The following is a 4,726-nucleotide window of genomic DNA, read 5'->3' as shown; positions in this document are numbered from 1 at the left end:
TCCTGCTGAGGGCTCTGAGGACTTATCAAGGAGATCTGGTTACAGAACCACAAGAGTGGAAATCTGCGGAAAGCAACTGGTATGACAGCACTAAATGGATTGTTTTATACGTATGGGAAGATATCTCTCCCTGATTTTCATATACGGCTTCGAAAAGATGCAAGAGTCTCTAAAAGCCAAAAGGAATAGCAATTAAAATAATAAGCAACCATTATTAAGCCCTATATATTAATAAATGTTCCAAAGCACTTTACATGTATTAACTCATTTCATCTGCCCAGTAATTCTATGATGTAGGTACCATTACGGCCACTACTTTAGAAAACAGACCCAGAGAGGTGAAGTTGCTTGCCCAAGGTCACACCCCTAAAAGAAAAGTAGAGATGTTTCAAACTCAGGCAGCCAGGTTCCAGAGCCCAAACTTCAGAAGTGCCTATGGTTGTCTACTGAGTAGCAGTGATATGCTAGGAATCTGGTGGACACTTTACATGCCTTATTTCTAATCCTAACAAAAAAGATAGGCTATATCCTTTTCCAAATAAGACAAATTAAAAAGAAAGTTACTCATCCAAGAACACATAACAAGTAATTGCTGGTCCCATATTTTTAAAAAAAACTTTTTTGAGGTATAGTTGATGTACAATGTTATATAAACTGGTTTCATATTCAGGATAAATATTATATAGTCATGCTTGGGTCTATTGGTGTATGGATTCAACCTTGTAGACCCAGCATTATCATCAGGGTCCTCAGGTTAAAAAGGGGGCGTGGGAAGGGGCTTGCTAACCTATCATTTGCATAATTGCACATAATGTGGTAAAAGAAACTGCATACCAAAAGAAGTGATCAAGAAGGCTTTAGAGGGGCTTCCTTGGTGGCGCAGTGGTTGGGAGTCTGCCTGCCAATGCAGGGGACACGGGTTCGTGCCCCAGTCCGGGAAGATCCCACATGCCTGGGCCTGTGAGCCATGGCCGCTGGGCCTGCGCGTCTGGAGCCTGTGCTCCGCAACGGGAGAGGCCACAACAGTGAGAGGCCCGCGTACTGCCAAAAAAAAAAAAAAAAAAAAAAGAAAGAAGGCTTTAGAGAGTCCTCACTTTGTTCTATGTTTTAGGCCTTCCTCAGATTAGAAAAACTCCATTAGTTTCATATGCATTTCCTCCCCCCAAAATGGAGGTAAAATTTTAAATGCAAAAGCGCTTTCAAAACATAATAATTGCTCTACGGTGCGCGAGCCGCGGGAAGTGGCTCGCTGGCAGGGACAGGTCGGGGTGCAGTGTGCCCTGCTCTCAGATCATCTTCATCGCCTGCCCCAGTGGAGCGCCTCCTGCATTAATGTTCACAACCACCTCTGAGGTCTCTGCTGTTTCCTCCTGACTTCACCAAACAACCATGTCATCAGAATCGAGCAAAAAACAAAGCCCAAAGTGATCCGAAGTGATGGAGCTCCAGCTGAAGGGAAGCGTAATCATTCTGACACTGAACAGGAAGGTAAATACTACAGCGAGGAGGCTGAGGTGGACCTGTGGGACCCTGCAGAGACTATGAGCTGTACAAGTACACGTGCCAGGAGTTGCAGAGGCTCATGGCCGAGATCCAGGACCTGAAGAGCAGGGGAGGCAAGGATGCGGCAGTTGAGACGGAAGATCAGAGGATCCAGAGCTGTGTGCATTTCATGACTCTAAAAAAGCGTAACTGATTAGCCCACATCAGGTTGAAGAAAGGAAGAGATCAGACTCTTGAGGCCAAGCAGAAAGTGGACGCCTATCACCTGCAGCTCCAGAACCTGTTGTATGACATGATGCACCTGCAGAAGGAGATCACCAAATGTCTGGAGTTTAAGTCAAAGTACGAAGAAATCGATCTGGTCAGCTTAGAGGAGTTTTATAAGGAGGCTCCTCCAGATATCAGCAAGGCGAAAGTCACCATGGGAGACCCTCACCAGCAAACCCTTGCACGTCTGGACTGGGAGCTGGAGCAGTGGCAAAGGCTGGCAGAGAAGTACCGAGAGTGCCTGTCCAACAAGGAGAAGATCCTTAAGGAGACTGAAGTAAAGAAGGAGTACCTGAGTAGCCTCCAGCCTCATCTCAACAGCATCATGCAGGCTTCCCTACCGGTGCAGGAGTATCTGTTTATGCCCTTCAACCAAGCTCACAAGCAGTATGAGACAGCCCGACACCTACCTCCTCCCCTCTATGTCCAGGCCACTGCGTATGGGCAAGACAAGCGCAAGGAGATGCTGAAGAGGCACCCGCTGTCCGTCATGCTGGACCTGAGGTGCAAAGATGACTGCAGGTACTGCACCTGACTTTCTACTGCCTCATGAACCTCAACATCATGACGGTAAAAGCCAAAGTGACAACCGCCACAGAACTGATCACCCCCATCAGTGCAGGTGACTTGCCGTCTCCTGACTCAGTGCTGAGCTGTTTGTATCCTGGGGATCATGGAAAGAAAACTCCACATCCAGCCAATCAGTATCAGTTTGATAAAGTTGGCATCCTGACTTTGAGGGACTACGTACTTGACTTAGGACATCCCTATTTGTGGGTGCAGAAGCTGGGTGGCCTCCACTTCCCCAAAGAGCAGCCCCAGCACACTGTGATCGCTGACCACTCTCTGAGTGCCAGCCACATGGAGACCACCATGAAACTGCTGAAAACCAGGGTGCAGTCCCGCCTGGCCCTCCACAAACGGTGTGCCTCCCTGGAACACGGCATTGTGCCAGTTACCAGTGACTGCCAGCACCTCTTCACTGCAAAGGTTGTCTCTCGCCTGGTGAAGTGGGTGACGATTGCCCATGAGGATTATACGGAGCTGCATTTTACCAAAGACATCGTGGGGGCGGGACTGGCTGGGGACACCAATCTCTACTATATGGCACTCATGGAAAGGGGCACAGCTAAGCTCCAGGCTGCCGTGGTGCTGAACCCCGGCTACTCCTCCATCCCACCCATTTTCCAGCTCTGTCTGAACTGGAAAGGGGAGAAAACCAACAACAACGACGACAATATTCGGGCCATGGACAGTGAGGTCAATGTGTGCTACAAGGAGATGTGCGGCCCCCGGCCCGGCCACCAGCTCTTGATGAACCAGCTGCAGTGCCTGTGTGTGCTGCTGGACGTCTACCTGGAGACGGAGAGCCACGATGACAGCGTGGGGGGGCCCAAGGAATTTCCCCAGGAGAAAATGGGTCTGCGGCTTTTCAGGGGCCCCAGCAGGATGAAGCCGTTTAAATATAACCATCCTCAAGGATTCTTCAGCCATTGCTGACCTCCCACTAGGCCTGTTGTTTCCCCCCAGACCCAACTGCCGTGCCTCTGCTTTCTGCTCTGGCGCACATGTGCCTGTTTTGTTTTTTTTTTTTTTTTTTTACATCTTTATTGGAGTATAGTTGCTTTACAATGGTGTGTTACTTTCTGCTTTATAACAAAGTGAATCAGTTATACATATAAAAAAAAAAGTAATAATTACCTCCCTTCCTTAGGTACATATTATATAAAGTTTACATTTCTAGAAAATGAGGTTTATTCCCTTATAGGGGCTCAATTAAACCTCTGAATTATTGCCACTCATTTTATCTATTAATGTGTTATAGTCCATCATAAATTTTAATTTCCTAAGTAAATTGAGAGCAAGCTGTCTGTGACATCTGTCAACCCCACTGATGGCCAGAATTGATTTGGTGGATCTGCCCTGCTGGAAAGGTGTCCTCTTTCTTCCTGGCTCTGCCACATGTGTCTGTCCCAAAGCTGCATGCTTCATTGAAGAGGATGATTTTCCTAGATAGAGGAGGACAAGGATCTATACGGAGTCAGGTTCTTCTGCTGGAATATCCAAGGCATGTTAAGTAGGTTATCCTGCCTGGGATAGATAATGAACCACTTGAAGGTGGAGATTTCATCTTTATGTTTCCAGCCCCCTAGCACAATACCCCTGGCACATGGTAGACTCTAAAATGTTTGTGGAATAAATAAAAAGGAAACAGACCCACAGTCAGATCCAGTATTAAGACAGATTCAATTCTACATTAAGGCTACACATATTAATAAAAATACAGACATGCAAAATTCAAACTTGCACGCATACAATGTAACTCCCTTCTTTAGAGTCCTTACCAAAACGCATAGTTTACAAACAGAAAAAAGGCACAATCCTGGGAAAGCCAGTAGGGGGCACCACACACCAAATATAGTCAAAATTTGGCTGCAGAAATTGAGCACATGTTCTAGATACTGCTGGTCTGAATGTTCCAAATAGAAACAGGGTAGAGAATATTCCTGTGGGCTGATGCTCTACAGGTATCTGAATTTCTATTCTGGTTTAATTGTGGATATAAATTTCCCTGTTTGCCTCATTTCACTAGGTTTCATTTTTAGAGATAACTTTCAAAGGATGAATCAAAGGATGAAAAAGCTTATTATAATGGTATATTTGAAAAGCAGGATATGAAATTGTGTATGCAATCTGACAAGAGCAATGTCAGTAATTTTTTTTTAAAGACAAAGTATGAAAATAAAATGGAAAGAAAAATCCCAAAACATGAACGGTGACTCTTTGTGTGATGATTTTTTATATGCACAGAGACATACCTATTTGTTCTCCTATAATCTCAAAATTTCTTGAGCACTTCTATAATGTAAAATATATAGTTTATACAAAACAAGTTGTAATATTTATTAACAATTAGTGTTTATAAAAATTTCTCCTTAGCCAAATGTTGTATTTC

General features: G+C 45.0%; 1 pseudogene; it reads left to right on the top strand.

The window, feature by feature from the left end:
• Nucleotides 1–1,389: 1,389 nt before the first annotated feature.
• Nucleotides 1,390–3,270, top strand: LOC103078432 (THO complex subunit 5 homolog pseudogene; annotated as a pseudogene).
• Nucleotides 3,271–4,726: the final 1,456 nt, after the last annotated feature.

Source organism: Lipotes vexillifer, unplaced genomic scaffold, assembly GCF_000442215.2.
Source record: "Lipotes vexillifer unplaced genomic scaffold, Lipotes_vexillifer_v1.1 scaffold490, whole genome shotgun sequence".
In the NCBI taxonomy this organism is placed as follows: domain Eukaryota; kingdom Metazoa; phylum Chordata; class Mammalia; order Artiodactyla; family Lipotidae; genus Lipotes; species Lipotes vexillifer.
The sequence above is the reverse complement of the archived record's forward strand: the minus strand, read 5'-3'. Positions and strand labels throughout refer to the sequence as shown.